This window comes from Taudactylus pleione, unplaced genomic scaffold (genome assembly GCF_031769625.1).
Source record: "Taudactylus pleione unplaced genomic scaffold, aTauple2 ptg000053l, whole genome shotgun sequence".
NCBI classification, from domain to species: Eukaryota; Metazoa; Chordata; class Amphibia; order Anura; family Myobatrachidae; genus Taudactylus; species Taudactylus pleione.
The window spans coordinates 33,652,035-33,669,130 of NW_028284455.1; the positions used below are offsets into that span (position 1 = coordinate 33,652,035).

Genomic DNA, 17,096 nt, shown 5'->3' on the forward strand with positions numbered 1-17,096 from the left:
CGAAAGAGAGACACCACATAGGCTTTAAACCTAGGATCGAGCACGGTGGCCAAAATGTAGTGGTCTGATTTCAACAGATTGACCACCCTGGAATCCTGGCAAAGCGAATGAAGGGCTTCATCCACAAGTCCCACATGCCGAGCCGAATCGCTCCGTCTTAGCTCCTCCTTCACTTTCTCCAGCTGCTTCTGCAAAAGCCTGATGAGGGGAATGACCAGACTCAAGCTGGCAGTGTCTGAACTGACTTCACGTGTGGCAAGTTCGAAGGGCTGGAGAACCTTGCACAACACGGAAATCATTCTCCACTGCACTTGAGTCAGGTGCATACCCCCTCCTTTGCCTATGTCATAGGTGGATGTATAGGCTTGAATGGCCTTTTGCTGCTCCTCCATCCTCTGAAGCATATAGATGGTTGAGTTCCACCGCGTCACAACCTCTTGCTTCAGGTGATGGTGGGGCAGGTTCAAGAGTGTTTGCTGGCACTCCAGTCTTCGGCACACAGTCGCTGAATGGCGAAAGTGGCCAGAAATTTTTCGGCCCACCCAAAGCGTCTCCTGCACGCCTCTGTCGCTTTTCAGAAAATTCTGCACCACCAAGTTTGTTGTGTGAGCAAAACATGGGACGTGCTGGAATTTGCCCAGATATAATGCCCGCACAATATTGGTGGCGTTGTCAGATATCACAACTCCCCAGGGGAGTCTAAGTGGGGTAAGCCACTGGGCGATGATTTCCCTCAGTTTCTCTAAGAGGTTGTCGGCGGTGTGCCTCTTACTGAAACCGGTGATACACAGCGTAGCCTGCCTTGGAACGAGCTGGCATTTCTGAGATGCTGCTACTGGTGACGCTGCTGTTGTTGCTGCGTAAGGTGATACATCTACCCAGTGGGCTGTCACAGTCATATAGTCCTTAGTCTGCCCTGTTCCACTTGTCCACATGTCCGTGGTTAAGTGGACATTGGGTACAACCGCATTATTCAGGACACTGAGGACACTTTTTCTGATGTTTCTATACAGTCTCGGTATCGCCTGCCTAGTGAAGTGGAATCTAGACGGGATTTGGAACCGGGGACACACTACCTCCATCAATTGTCTAAATCCCACTGCACTAATGGTGGATACCGGACGCACGTCTAACACCAACATAGCAGTCAAGGCCTCAGTTATACATTTTGCTTCAGGATGACTGCTGTCGTACTTCATCCTCCTCGCTAGGGACTGTTGGAGGGTCAATTGTTTAGTAAAAGTAGTGGTGTTCCTACTTCCTCTCTGGGATGATGAACGACTCCCAGCAGCAGCAACAGCAGCAGCGGCAGCAGGAGGCGTAGCAATGCAGGATCCTCCGGAGGAATCCTGGATAGGAGAGTCAGTCATGCCAGTGACATGGCCTGCAGGACTACTTCCGATCCTGACTAAGGAGGAAATTGACGAGGAGGGAGTTGACGGTGTGGTTTGCAGGCGCTTGGATACAACAGGACAACGTGATTTAGGTGTCCCTGGACTGCTTACGGTCTTAGCCAAAGTTTCTGAACTTGACAGTAACTTTTTATGAACGCGCTGCAGGTGCCGTATAAGGGAGGATGTTCCTAGGTGGTTAACGTCCCTACCCCTACTTATTTCACCTTTACATATGGTACATATGGCAAGACAGTTGTTGTCCGGATTTGGATAGAAATATTGCCAGACCAAAGAGGTGCAATGTTTGGTCTTCTGCCCAGGCAAGACCGTGATGGGCTTTTTCATCCCACGGACAACAACTGTCTCCCCCGGAGCCTGATTTAAACAAACCACATCACCATCAGAATCCTCCTCGCCAACTTCCTCCTCAGCACCAGCTACACCAGTATCCTCATCCTGTTGTACTTCAACAGTGACATCTTCAATTTTCATTTCAGCAAGTGGACTGTGGGTGCTCCTTTCAGCACTTGCAGTGGGCGTGCAAATGGTGGAAAGAGTCACCTCTTCCCGTCCAGTGCTGGGAAGGTCAGGCATCGCAACTTCCACCACACTTGGACTCTCCTTGGGGATTTGTGATATCTTCTTAGAATGCACAGTTCTTCACTGCCAGCTTAACTTTTTTTAGCGGGAGGAGGGCTTCCATCGTCATGTGAAGCTGAACCACTAGTCATGAACATAGGGAAAGACCTTAGCCGTTCCTTGCCACTCTGTGTCGTAAATGGCATATTAGCAAGTTTACGTTTCTCTTCAGATGATTTAAATGTTTTTTTCAAGGTCATTTTCCTGAACTTTGGCATTTGGGATTGTATGTGCCCTCTACTATGACATTGGGCATCGGCCTTGGCAGACGACGTTGATGGCATGTTATCGTCTATGTCATGACTAGTGGCAGCAGCTTCAGCACTAAGAGGAAGTGGTTCTTGATCTTTCCCTATTTTATTTTTATCGGAGAAAGTTTGGTCCTCCATTTATGTTATATTGATATATACGTGCGGCTAAGGCGCACACAAACACAGAAAATATTTTTTTATTTTTGTTGGAGACTAGTGCACTTTGAGGGTTACACCACCCTTTAAGAAATGAGCCAGCCGGCTCTTTACTTATGGGACACAGGTGCACGCTTGGCACTGCTCCTTTGTTGATGCACGTGCAGCTACAGCCCACACAATTCACAAAGACAGAAGATATTTTTTTATTTTGTGTGGAGTGCACTTTGGGGGTTACAGCACCCTTTAACGGTCAAGCCAACCCGCCCTTTACCCATGACACAGGTGCACGCTTGGCAGTACTTTGTTGATGCACATGCTGCTACTGCGCACACAATTCACAAACACAAAAAAAAAATTTATTTTTTATTTTTATTTTTTTACTGAGTGCCGCCAGTTGGTATTGCTCATCTCATCAGGAGCGAGTGCCAGGAATTTGGAAGATTGGTATATATATATATATATATATATATATATATGCTAATCTATAAACACAGATTAAATGAGCTCTAAACGCTTATCACAATGGTATATAGCAAATGCCAATGTATGGCTAATGGCAAATACATGCGTGTAGATAAGTGATGAGATCAAACTAAATGTAATAAAGATATTTAATGAATAAAGCAGAGTTGTACAAAGACTTGGAGTAGTGACCGTCCACTGAATAGACCAATGGCAGTCAAAGTTCATATACTATAGAGTACTGACTGTTAAACAGTGTTCAATGGCTATTCATATAGAATGCTGAAAAAAAAAAAAGTCTGTAGAAAAACGAAAAATTAAAAATCAATAAGTGGAATTCAAGGTCTGAATTTGTATGTGGGAGCAAGGACCGGAGACCCTGGAGCTCCTGATCGGAGGTGACAAGTATCGTGGAAGTGTCAATGCTGGTGCGGCGTCCCGCACTTTAGCTTTAGGTAATTGCTGCTGGATTGCAACGGGTGCCGATGATGTCAGTGGTGTTCTCGGGGTAAGTAGTACGGAGAGCTGCCTGAGTGTATGGAGGTGTGGTGCCAAGCCCGTGTGTAACCGTGGGAGCGCGTGACGGATCTTAACCCGGGGTCACCAGGCAACCTCCGGCGCGTCCCGTCGGCCCACAGCTGGGTGTGCAGAAGGAGGGGGAGAAACGGATGTGGTGCTGTGCACCAGACGCCGTACTCACTTCCTCGACTGTGGACTCACGTCCCAGGGACTCGGCAGAGTCCACTCTTCCCCTAGCCGGCTTGTTGCAGTCGCTCCCTTCCTCTCGTCGTCACTTTCTTCCGTGTCCTTCGGTGGATGAAGCTGCTCGTCAGGTGCTGTGAGTCAGATGATCGCAGGGTGAACTTTCCGGTTCCTTGCTAGATGGACAAGTGTAGCCAACGCGTTTCGACCCACGTGGGGTCTTCCTCTGGGCGGGATTGGTGAGCTGACTGTGTCTCAAGGTTGCTTAAGTTCAGACACCCTGGGTATACCTCATCTTGGATTGTTTGATCGAGACCATAGCTACAGTCCTATGTTTAGATGGACCACAATCCCTGACATATATGGTTAATGCACTTGATTTATATGTATTCTTTGCTGATTAATTGGTTCAGATGATTATTACTAATTCTGACTATCCTTCTTGTTTTCTGTGTGGTGATATATTCATCAGACACATTATTGCTATTATGCTTGTGGTCAATTAAATCGCACAGAGAGATCACTTTATAAACATTATGATGCCAATCAGTGCAATTGATTTTATATAGGTTATTGTTTTCTATATTCCCTTAATTGTAAGGGTTAAATATGTGTTTTATGTATGTTTGTATGTAAAGTCTAGCTTCTTTTTTAGAAGTACCGTATATACTCGAGTATAAGCCGAGTTTTTCAGCACAAAAAATGTGCTGAAAAAGTACCCCCTCGGCTTATACTCGAGTCAAGTGTAGCGCTGACCGGACGGAGTTCGGTCAGCGCTACACAGTGCCAAACACACAGCGGCGGGACCAGGAGCGGGAGTTCAGGTAAGTGATTTTTTTTTTTTATCTTTTCAAGTCTCTCTCTACTAGGGGGGGGGGGACTACAGGGGGCACTACCAGGGGGCGATGACTACAGGGGGCATTATCAGGGGGCACTACCAAGGGGCATTATCAGGGGGCGATTACTACAGGGGGCACTAAAAGGGGGGATTACCACTGGGGGAACTACAAGGGGGGATTACTACAGGGGGCACTACCAGGGGGAGATTACTAAAGGGGGCACTAAAAGGGGGGATTACTACAGGGGGCACTAAAAGGGGGGATTACCACTGGGGGAACTACCAGGGGAGGATTACTACAGGGGGCACTACCAGTGGGGGATTACTACAGGGGGCACTAAAAGGGGGGATTACTACTGGGGGTACTACCAGGGGGGGATTACTACTGGAGGCACTGAAAGGGGGGATTACCACTGGGGGCACTACCAGGAGGGATTACTACTGGGGGCACAACCAGGGGGAATTACTACTGGGGACACTACCAGCTGCTGCCATTTCCAACACTAGGCTTATACTCGAGTCAGTAAGTTTTCCCAGTTTTTTTGGGTAAAAGTAGGTACCTCTGCTTATATTCGGGTCGACTTATACTCGAGTATATACGGTAATTTAATAAAAGTAATATTTTAAATTATTCAATAATCATATTAAGTAGTGCCCCCAAAAAAGTAGTCTTCTTTCTCTCTATTAGTTTATGGTAATTACATCCAAATCAGGTGAACGGTGTAGGAATTACAACGGTTTCTATATGTGTCTCCCATTTTTTAAGGAGCCAAAAGTAATGGGACAAACTAAACAATCCTAAATCTAATTTTCACTTTTTAATACTTTGTTGCAAATCCTTTGCAGGCAATTACAGCCTGAAGTCTGGAACGCATAGACATCACTAGACGCTGGGTTTCATCCCTAGTGATGCTCTGCCAGGCCTCTACTGCAAATGTCTTCAGTTCCTGCTTGTTCTTGGGGCATTTTCCCTTAAGTTTTGTCTTCATCAAGTGAAATGCATGCTCAATCGTATTCAGGTCAGGGGATTGACTTGGCCATTGCATAACATTCCACTTTTTAGCCTTAAAAAACTCTTTGGTTGCTTTTGCAGTATGGTTCAGGTCATTGTCCATCTGCACTGTGAAGCGCCGTCCAATGAGTTCTGAAGCATTTGACTGAATGTGAGCATATAATATTGCCCGAAACACTTCAGAATTCATTCTGCTGCTTTTGTCAGCAGTCACATCATCAATAAATACAGGGGAACCAGTTCCATTGGCAGCCATACATGCCCACGCCATGACACTACCACCACCATGCTTCACTGATGAGGTGGTATGTTTTGGATCATGATCAGTTCCTTTCCTTCTCCATACTGTTCTCTTCCCATCACTCTGGTACAAGTTGATCTTTGTCTCATCTGTCCATAGGATGTTGTTCCTGAACTGTAATGGCTTTTTTAGATGTTGTTTGGCAAACTCTAATCTGGTCTTCCTGTTTTTGTGGCTCAACAATGGTTTACATCTTGTGGTGAACCCTCTATATTCACTCTTGTGAAGTCTTCTCTTGATTGTTGACTTTGACACATATACACCTACCTCCTGGAGAGTGTTCTTGATTTGGCCAACTGTTGTGAAGGGGTTTTTCTTCACCAGGGAAATAATTCTTCTGTCATCCACCACAGTTGTTTTCCGTGGTCTTCTGGGTCTTTTGGTGTTGTTGAGTTCTCCGGTGCGTTCTTTCTTTTTAAGAATGTTGCAAACATTTGATTTGGCCACACCTAATGTTTTTGCTATCTCTCTGATGGGTTTGTTTAGATTTTTCAGCCTAATGATGGCTTGCTTCACTGATAGTGACAGCTCTTTGGATCTCATATTGAGAGTCGACAGCAACTGATTCCAAATGCAAATGTCACACCTAGAATCAACTCCAGACCTTTTACCTGCTTAATTGATAATGAAATAACGAGGGCATAGCCCACACCTGTCCATGAAATTGCTTTTGAGTTGATAGTCCCATTACTTTTGGCCCCTTAAAAAGTGGGAGGCACATATAGAAACCGTTGTAATTCCTACACCGTTCACCTGATTTGGATGTAATTACCCTCAAATTAAAACTGAAAGTCTGCAGTTAAAGCACATCTTGTTTGTTTCATTTCAAAGCCATTGTGGTGGTGAATAGAGGCCAAAATTTGAAAATTCTGTCAATGTCCCAATATTTATGCACCTGAATGTATATATATAATCTCAACTTCTATTGATAGGGGCCCCCACACGTTTGTTGCCCAGGGGCCCCCACAGACCTTAATCCGGCCCTGTGTCCGGGCTATGTTATCATGCTTATTTTCTTTTTTATGGAGTGTACATGATGCTGTTCTTTCTACGTACAAGCTGTAGTTCTAATTAAACAATCTTATAAAAGATATTTCATGAAATTTGGGATACCCAAGTAACCAGCAAGTCCCAAACATCAAAGGATATGTAGCCTAGTCTAACACTTTTTTTTTTTTTTTTTATCAGATCAAATAAATTATCTGAACATTCGTTGGCGGTAACAAATGTCCTAGTGGAATGTTTATGGAATCCCTGAAATAAATCTAAAAGTCTTGGGAGACTATTCATTTTGTCTGGGGTAATTCGATTAGTCCATGAAGTAAGTAATTGTTTGCATGCTGAGAGATCAACTTTGATGGTTGCTATAAGTGGAGTGTAGTTTGGGTTTCCAGCAGGGGCGTCTTAATAATGGGTGCAAGGTACGTGGTGCACACGGGCCCCTGGGTCCAGGTGGGCTCTCAGCGCACAGCCTGCACCCATAGGTAATTATACTTACCTTTCCACAGACTCCGGTTTCCTGCTCTGCAGCAAAAAATCACTGGGAAAATGGCGGCGCCCATTTTCCCGGTGACTCGCGCATGAGAAAAATTATGTCCCCGGGAAAAAGCGCGGGCGCCATTTTCCCAGAGACCTGTGCATCTGCAGTAGATTCTGGCATGAAGCCAGAATCTACTCCTCTGACAGAGAGGAGGGGGCCCAAACGGAGGCTGCACACGGGCCCCCTCCTCTCTTAAAACGCCCCTGGTTTCCAGACTGTTAGTGACAAATATACCAAAAATGTTTAATTATTACTTAAATAGAAATGTAACCACTAGTAGTTTAGTAGGGCAAAAGAAACCAAAGTTTTATCTGGGATAATTTTAGTTTAATTTTTAATTAAATTAGTGAAAGTTCAAAATGGATGGAGTTTGGACATTGTGAAGTTAATGATTGACTTAGCGATGAAGAGTAGAATGTCCTCTGCATACAAGGCTATTTTTTTGCTTTGCAGTGACTCACCTTAATATGTGATATACTGTATAATATTTCTGTCACATTCTTGCAGCCAAAGGTTCCATTATGAGAGTAAAAATGAAAGGTGATTCTAAATGATACAGAGATGTGGTTATTAATTCAAACCATAGCTGATGGATCCCAGAAAAGAGCCGATATCCCAGCCAAAAACTATCCCTCTAAACCAAATGGCTCATAAACTTGCATTATGAAGGTCCAGCCAAGACAATCAAAGGCCTTCTCTAGGTCTAATGGCATTAGTAACACAGCAGTCCTAATAATGTGGATTTGTTGTATTAAGTCAATTGCCCTTCTGGTGTTGTCCAATGCTGGGTACACACGGTACGATCTGCACAACCAACGATAGCGCTAAACGATTTCCCTTGAACTTTTCTGTAGTGCAGGACAAACGATATTGGGTGTATACACTAAAAGATATCTATGAAGAATATCTTTCAGTGAAGTCATCCTGCCACATCTATGACCATGCAAATCGTGATGAAATCGTCCAAGTTGGACTGCATGTACGGACGACCATAGATATCGTTATCGTCCATGTGGGAACGCACATCGTTGGTCGTTAGTTGGTTGTTCACTGCATAAATATGAACGATATGAATGATTTATCTTTCAACGTTATCGTTCATATCGTTCATAGATATCGTACCGTGTATACGCACCTTAAGGCCGGGTATACATGAGGCGATATATTGGACAATGTAATGTTCCGACGCAGATCGGAATGACATATCGTCCATATCGCTCAGTGTGTGCCCTCAGTTGCGCGTTCACGTGCGTCCTCAGCTACGTCATCCAATCTGATGTGCTGCACGTCATATGGGCCGACCAGTCTGACGACGGCATGCAGGTAAATGCGGGATGGAAGGGTATATCGCGCAGTCGTACTCCGGATAATGCCGTATCTATGGCCGCCTGATATATCCTGCCATCGGGGGTCAGGTCGGCTGGGATACACATAGTTCTTATGTGTATCCGGCCTAAAGCTTGTCAGCTAAGAACAAACCAAACTTGGTTGAGGGGAGTCACATTGGGGAGCCATACGTTACGCTATTGGTTAGCATTTTAGTGAAAATCTTCAAGGCAATATTCTGGAGGGAAATTGGCCTCTAATTCTAGCAAGAAGTAAGATCCGTTCCTTCTTTATGGATCACAGTGATCTTATCTGTTGTGGCTGAAGCAAAATATGTCTCATCCCCAGTTGAGATAAAAAGATCCATGCGTTTCAGGCTGAGGACAGGGAAATCATCAGTTCAAGGAGAGCTGGGGCTGACTTAATTGAGCAAATAATTACTTTCTTCCTCTAAGTAACTTTGGCCCTCATTCAGAGCCGTACGCTCTGAGCAGAGCGCATGCTCTGAATGAGGGCCGCCCTCCATAATTATGGAGCGTCCTCCTGGACGCTCGTATAGCTGTGGGTCACCACCCACAGCCTATACGAGCGTGCAGTTTGATGGCCGCGATGGTCTTGACCATCGCGACCATCGAAACTGCGAGCCGGAGCCTGCGGTTGAGGTTTTCAACCGCAAGGCCCGGAGTGATTTTGGCTCTATCAGAGCCAAAATCACTCCCACTGACATCACTAGTGATGTCAGTGGGCCGGCTTCTGACGGTAGGCGTTCCTTTGGGAACGCCCCCGTCAGGGAGGCACGCCCCGGCACGCCCACCAAAGGGGGCGTGCTGTCAATCAACATCGACAGCACGCCCCCTTTGATCAGACACAACGAGCGAAGGAAAGTCCTTCGCTCGTCGCGTCTGGCGCATGCGCACGACGGAGCTCTCTCCGTCGTGCGCATGCTCAGTGCAGACCATCGACCCACTTGCGAGCGGACAGCCGCTCGCGAGTGGGTCTGAATCAGGGCCTTTGTTTCCAGAAAATACAAACCCAGTGGTTAAGAAAATAGCATAAAATAAAAAGTAACAGACGATGTCCATCTTTAAACCTCTTGCTTTTACACTATTATGCCTTTACCTTCCAAAAACATGGCAGCAGTTTTGTGTCTGGGTTCTTGGTTAAAGTCAGAAAATAATTTATTTAGTGTGTAGTCCCAGCCAGCCCTGGCAGCATTGAAGTGCTTGGGTATGTTATGTTTTGTAGAAATCCTAGGGATACCAGTATGTATTTAACTGCCAGACTGTGCTGCACTTATTTAGAACTGCAAGCACATTGAACGTACAAAAAAGCTTTATTATAAATAAACAGTAAGGAGTAATGGAGCATACACACGGTCAGATTTGACAGATGAACGATTGAACGATTTTTGACTGCATTAAAATGAATGGAATCGTCCAAGTCTGACTGCAAACACATCAGATGTCAGATATCGTTATCTGACAAACGGGAACGCGCATCGTGCATCGTTCATCGTTCAGGCATGTCAGATATGTCAGATTTTCCTTCAGATATGAACGACTGAATGATTTTTAAATCGTTATCGTTCAGATCTGAAGGAAAAATCTGACCGTGTGTATGCACCATAAGTGTAATAGCCTGTGGACTGCAGGCATCGGTGAGTCCCGTGCAAGACTGCCTGATGTTTTAAAGTAGCAGTCATTTAAAAGGCAACTCAACCGGGTTTTGCCTTTTAAATGACTGCTACTTTAAAACTTCAGGCAGTCTCACCCAGAACTCGTCGATGCCTGAGGTCCTCAGGGGTAAATTTACTAAAGTGAGAGTTTTTAGAAGTGGAGATGTTGCCCATAGCAACCAATTAGATTCTAGCTATTGTCTTCTATAAGGTGCTAGTTAAATGTTAAGTAGAATCTGATTGGTTGCTTTGGGCACCATCTCCACTTCTAAAAACTCTCACTTTAGTAAATATGCCACTAAATCTTTATTCCACTCCTAAGTCCATATGCATTTTTAATCTTCTGAAGCAATCCATTGGATATTCAAGAGTTATCAAATACAAACATATTTACAGCACTTTATTTTGCATTTATTACATATTTGGCATACAGTCTCACACTAGCCCGTAAGGAATAGAATGTAAAATTCTGCAAAGAAGAAAAACTATTACGGGCATCTAATGGAAAAAATAAAAGGAAACAAGCAAAAACACATTTGCTATTTTAATAGAAAAAATTTAATTAGTTTTTTACGATATTAAATGAATATATTGCTCTTTGAACTGCCCACAAATGAAAAATTCACACTTCAAACTGCAGTTACAGAGATACAGATAAAAACATTAAACCCTCTAGCAGCATCAAAACATTGATTTTGTGAAAGCATCCAACATATCACTGTATCAGCCAATATCAATGTAAAAAGATCGACCAACAAACAAAAGAGGAAACAATAAACAAAAGCCAATCATACAATGTGTTCACATACATCTATCCTCCATGCGCTACAAGTTGCGTTACATATAACGTCATCTTTTTGTGTGATTTTTTTCCCCTTAAAATGCGCTTATTCGCACAGTGATGCGAATAGTATGCACAAGCAGTTTCTGCTGATTAAAATGATATGCGGCATGCCTATTGTCACGCTCTGAGGTTTTTGTGAATTTGGCCTGGGTTCAGAGAGCAGGACAAATGTGCAAGGCTTGAAAACTCTGGCTTCTTCAGGTGACTTGGGCTGAAATCGTCAAGATCTGTACTTGAGGTGAACCGGACTGGATCCAGACTTGGACTTAATAAGAATAGTACAGGAGATTTGCTGAACTGCAACAGCACAGGAACTGGGAGCAGGGTATACAATCGGCAAGCCAACTGTCACATCCCGGCGAGGGTGAAATGCCGGGTGTCTAGATGTAGACGCATGACATTTCCCCGACGCCGGGAGACCGGCGCCCGGCATCCCAATCGAAGGGATGCCGGGCACCGCGAGCGGACAGCCGCTGGGGGGGAGGGTTAGGTTTAGGGCACCCAGGGGGGACTTAGGGTTAGGCACTCCCCCGGGAAGGTTAGGGTTAGGCTAGGGGGAGGGAGGGTTAGGGTTAGGCACCCCCGGGGGGGGACTTAGGGTTAGGCACCCCCCTGAGGGACTTAGGTTTAGGCAGCGGAGAAGGGGGGAGTTAGGGTTAGGCACTTAGGGGGGATTAGGGTTAGGCACTTGGGGGGAGAGGTTAGGGTTAGGCACCCCTAAGGAGGGTTAGGGGGTTAGGTTAGTCAGTACTTACCTATCGACGATCGGGATTTCCAGCGCTGTCTACTTCCGCTGCCGGGAACTCTGCTTTGGTTGGCCATGCGGCCGGCGGTATTTCATACCGATTCTGGGAGCAGCATCCACTGTAAGGGACTCCAGAACAGGTCTCTGAGGAGCGCAGGTAGTCTGGACACAGGCAGGGCTGGGGAAGACTTTCACTGGCAACCAGACTGTGAAGCAGGAAGTCTCTTTATAGTACTGCCCGATCACTGATTGGCTAACAGGGTCATGTGTCCGCTGTAGTGAATGATTGGAGAAAGGGAACCAGGCGCTGAGTGGTGCATGGAATCATGTGACTGCTACAGAGACTGGAGGATCAGCTGTCAGCTGACAGTCGTGACGGGTGGTGATCTGGACTTTGCAAATGTGGTGAAAATAGGGAGGGGAGTGTACTGAGTGTGGGGTTATGGAGGGGGGGTGGGGGACAACTAGTGCAGCACTGTGAGTGTAGGGTTGTCCAGTCCTACTTTTGGAGCTATGTATAAAGAGGTGTATCACATGCGCTCAGGTCTGGTGTCTTGCAGATAAGGGTAGGCGGGGGGAAGAGGAGGGTGGGCAAGTATGCTGCCTAGAGGTAACACTTAGTCATGTAGGTGTATGGAGATGTAGTGGGTCAAAGGGTGATGTGGGGACAGATGACAGACAATGGATAGTGGGTCCAATATGTTTATTGGTACAGATTGCCCTTATTGGGGGATGAAGTGTTCGTAAAACAGTTCAAATCCAGTCTTAAGGTGATAAGTTGGAGCTATGGAGTGATTGGCGGTATTCGTGCTGCTTAGCTGTCTAAATCATGTAATTGCACTTGGGGCACTATGGGGCTCTTACCGGTTGAAGTATCTGAGCTCCGGTGGCCGCTTGGTGAGCCTGGCTCTCCTGTGGGTCCATGGTGAATAGGCATAGAAGGCTATGGGGACTGCTTTTACAATTGATAACTACTGCAGGACCCCCTTGTTACATTGCCCCATACTTAAATATTTCGTAAATGCTCTGAAAATTTCCATATACAAAGCTTTTACAATAAAAACTGTTCAATAAAGAGCCCCCCCCTTTGTATATATACCTTGTGTATGTACAGGGCCGGATTAACAATGGGGCAGGTGGAGCTACAGCTCCAGGCCACCCCATGAAAATAGGCCCACAGGACCTACTGCAGTGCAGGTTGCGTTGACAGGAAAAAAAAAAATTACTGTCACCACCACAGTGTTCCAAATCCCTGTCCATTCATCTCCCATTCCAGCCACGCTGCCCAAAGCCCCGTTTACCCTCGTGCCTGCTCGTATGACTGCCCTCGCCCCCAAACTGTCCAAAACTCCATCCCCGGGCATGCCAACAGTCTATTCTGAGTTGCACAAAGCTTCGCCCCCAATTCATGTTAAGCTACGCCCCCTTCAGCTGTATACTCCAGGATGCCCAAAGCTCTGCCCAATGGTCTTCTAAAGCCCCGCCCATTGACCCCTCACCCCTCCTTGGCAAATGAGCTGGCACACTGCAGCCGGACACTAGTCAGAAAACTCATGAAAGTATACATAACCAGAGGTGGGTGTAATGTCTGCGTGTGTAGATGTATGTATGTGTGTGTGTGTGTATGTATGTATGTATATGTATGTATGTATGTGTATGAATATATTTATATATGTGTGTATGTGTATACATATATATATATGCACTCACTTTTTGCGAAAATAAAAATATATAGATATATATATATTGTGTGTGTGTGTGTGTGTGTGTGTGTGTGTGTGTATATATATATATATATATATATATATGTAAATATGTATATTTGTATGTAATTATGTGTATGTATGTACAGTCAGGTGCATAAATATTGGGACATTGACAGAATTTTGATATTTTGGCCTCTATTCACCACCACAATGGCTTTGAAATGAAACAAACAAGATGTGCTTTAACTGCAGACTTTCAGATTTAATTAGAGGGTAATTACATCCAAATCAGGTGAACGGTGTAGGAATTACAACGGTTTCTATATGTGCCTCCCACTTTTTAAGGGGCCAAAAGTATTGGGACAAAGTAAACAATCCTAAATCTAACTTTCACTTTTTAATACTTTGTTGCAAATCCTTTGCAGGCAATTACAGCCTGAAGTCTGGAACGCATAGACATCACCAGACGCTGGGTTTCATCCCTGGTGATGCTCTGCCAGGCCTCTACTGCAAATGTCTTCAGTTCCTGCTTGTTCTTGGGGCATTTTCCCTTCAGTTTTGTCTTCATCAAGTGAAATGCATGCTCAATCGTATTCAGGTCAGGGGATTGACTTGGCCATTGCATAGCATTCCACTTTTTAGCCTTAAAAAACTCTTTGGTTGCTTTTGCAGTATGCTTCGGGTCATTGGCCATCTGCACTGTGAAGCGCCGTCCAATGAGTTCTGAAGCATTTGACTGAATATGAGCATATAATATTGGCCGAAACACTTCAGAATTCATTCTGCTTTTGTCAGCAGTCACATCATCAATAAATACAAGGGAACCAGTTCCATTGGCAGCCATACATGCTCACGCCATGACACTACCACCACCATGCTTCACTGATGGGGTGGTATGTTTTGGATCATGATCAGTTCCTTTCCTTCTCCATAGTCTTCTCTTCCCATCACTCTGGTACAAGTCGATCTTTGTCTCATCTGTCCATAGGATGTTGTTCCAGAACTGTAATGGCTTTTTTAGATGTTGTTTGGCAAACTCTAAGAACTCTTTAAGAATGTTCCAAACAGTTGATTTGGCCACACCTAATGTTTTTGCTATCTCTCTGATGTGTTTGTTTTGATTTTTCAGCCTAATGATGGCTTGCTTCACTGATAGTGACAGCTCTTTGGATCTCATATTGAGAGTAGACAGCAACTGATTCCAAATGCAAATGTCACACCTAGAATCAACTCCAGACCTTTTACCTTCTCAATTGATAATGAAATAACGAGGGAATAGCCCACACCTGTCCATGAAATAGCTTTTGAGTTGATCGTCCCATTAGTTTTGGCCCCTTAAAAAGTGGGAGGCACATATAGAAACCGTTGTAATTCCTACACTGTTCACCTGATTTGGATGTAATTACCCTCAAATTAAATCTGAACGTCTGCAATTAAAGCACATCTTGTTTGTTTCATTTCAAAGCCATTGTGTGGTGAATAGAGGTCAAAATCTCAAAATTCTGTCAATGTCCCAATATTTATGCACCTGACTGTGTATGTATATGTGTATATATATATATATATACATATATATATATATATATATATATATATATATATATATATATATATATATATATATATATACAATTAGGGATGTGCAGGCTCATCATCTTTCATGGACAAACATCATCTTCCATGGACTTTTGTCGGCATGCAAACTCAAACCTATCCGAGCCTGCACATCCCTAATATATATAAGTACCCTAACCCTCCCCCGCTAACGCATAACCCTAACCTCTCTTCGGTGGTGCCTAACCCTTCCAGGGTGGTGCCTAACCCTAACCGCCCCTCCCTGCAGCCTAAGCCTAATTCTCCCCGGTCGGTGCTTAACTAACCCACATCGGGAGTTCCCTAATCCTAACACCCCCCAATCCACTGGCTAAATCAGCTCATGCTTGCACAGCTGCAGAGCAGTAAGGTAGCCCTTACCACCCTAGTCCAGTATTACCATTGCAGATATATATATATATATATATTTTAATTTTTTTTTAAAAAGGAAGGGTTAAAGAAGGCAGTTAATTTATTAATTTACAGCAGTGACTAGGGATGTGAGATGAACACTTATAGAAACCATTTAGATTTTTTTCTTTTTATCAATTGCAACTATTCTAAAACTTAATGAAAGACAGACAATAGAGTTCATACCCTTTCACACAGAAAGCAACTTTTTCTTGTAACTGATCCACTATAGCCACACCCATGGCACAGGCCACACCCCCTGTGCAGACCACACCAACACCACACAGGTCACACACTCACATCACTAGTTACACCACCACAGCGACTGTCACACCCCCTGCAGCGGCACACAATAGGCCCTTCATAAATTTCAGCTCCAGGCCCATGTGGACATTAATCTGGCACTGTGTATGTAGGACTGTTTGACATACTCTGATTCTCATTCCCAAACACAAATCTGGAAATGCTTGTAAACTGGATAGGACTGGAACTGGCAGTGTTTGAAATAATATACAGTAAATAGTAAAAAGAAAATTATCCTAAATTCGGCACAGAGTGAAATGGTTTGCTATAGCAGAAGGCTACAATTTCCTGACAAAGCAGAAAACAGAAATACAGGTATAACACACAACCAAGTAAAGGTAAAATATCTGTGTCTATAAACACATTAAAAGTATATATTTATTGCTTTAAAGTGCGCTATATGTTTTGCCAGGGCTTGTTCACGTCAGCCCTGGCAAAAGGTATGTTGAGTCCCCTGAGCAGGGGCGTATTTATAATGGGTGCAAGGTGTGCGGAACAAAACACACCCTGCCCCCAATTACATATACATTACCTCTCCGTGGCCATTTCCCCGTGATTCGTGCACGTTCAGTAAAGATGTCCCGGGAACGCGGAGCGGGAGCCATGTTCCCGGAGACTTGCGCATACGTAGTAGACTCTGGCACAATTCCAGAGTCTACTGCACCGTGAGGGGGAGGGGGTTCGATCAGAGCCTTCACACGGGCCCCCTCCTCTACCCCTAGGGGTACCTTTGTGCGCACAAAAGATCAGGTATCTACACTATTACTGTTTTACTCTACTGTTTCAGTGGCACTCTCACTTTAGTTAATATACCCTGAGATCTCCACACAAATAAGTGCACAGGCTCTTTGATCTCTAGCAACTGCATAATCATTTGATTTTTTTTTATAGGGTATATAATTCTTAGCCCTACCTTATAATTGCAATTGCTGATCCCCAGGTAATCCACATAATTGTGATATATATCATTATTTATACATACCCAGGTTTTTAGTGCTAGTTTTCGGAGTGTGCCCCTTTTTGTTGAGTTCTTTTTCTGTTTCCTAACTGATATACCCATTAAAGATACAGGGAGAGACACTCTGGGCGCTACCTCAGATCAGCAGCTGGTGATTGCCCAAGTCCTATCACCAAAGGACTAGAAAGGTTACTGGAAGATAAAAATGGATGGGCAGTCACACTTAGCACTAGCATA

General features: G+C 44.5%; 1 protein-coding gene across 2 annotated transcripts in view; it reads left to right on the forward strand.

Moving 5' to 3' along the window:
• Window positions 1–17,096, forward strand: part of ENTPD3 (ectonucleoside triphosphate diphosphohydrolase 3) — a 103,303-nt gene that overhangs the window by 15,853 nt on the left and 70,354 nt on the right. Inside the window, exon 2 of one of the 2 annotated variants that reach the window (XM_088462783.1) lies at window positions 6,947–7,079. The exons of the other annotated variant lie outside the window; for it this stretch is intronic. The gene's annotated coding sequence lies outside the window, so the exon portion shown is untranslated. The remainder of the gene's footprint in view (window positions 1–6,946; window positions 7,080–17,096) is intronic. 2 annotated transcript variants of the gene reach the window in all.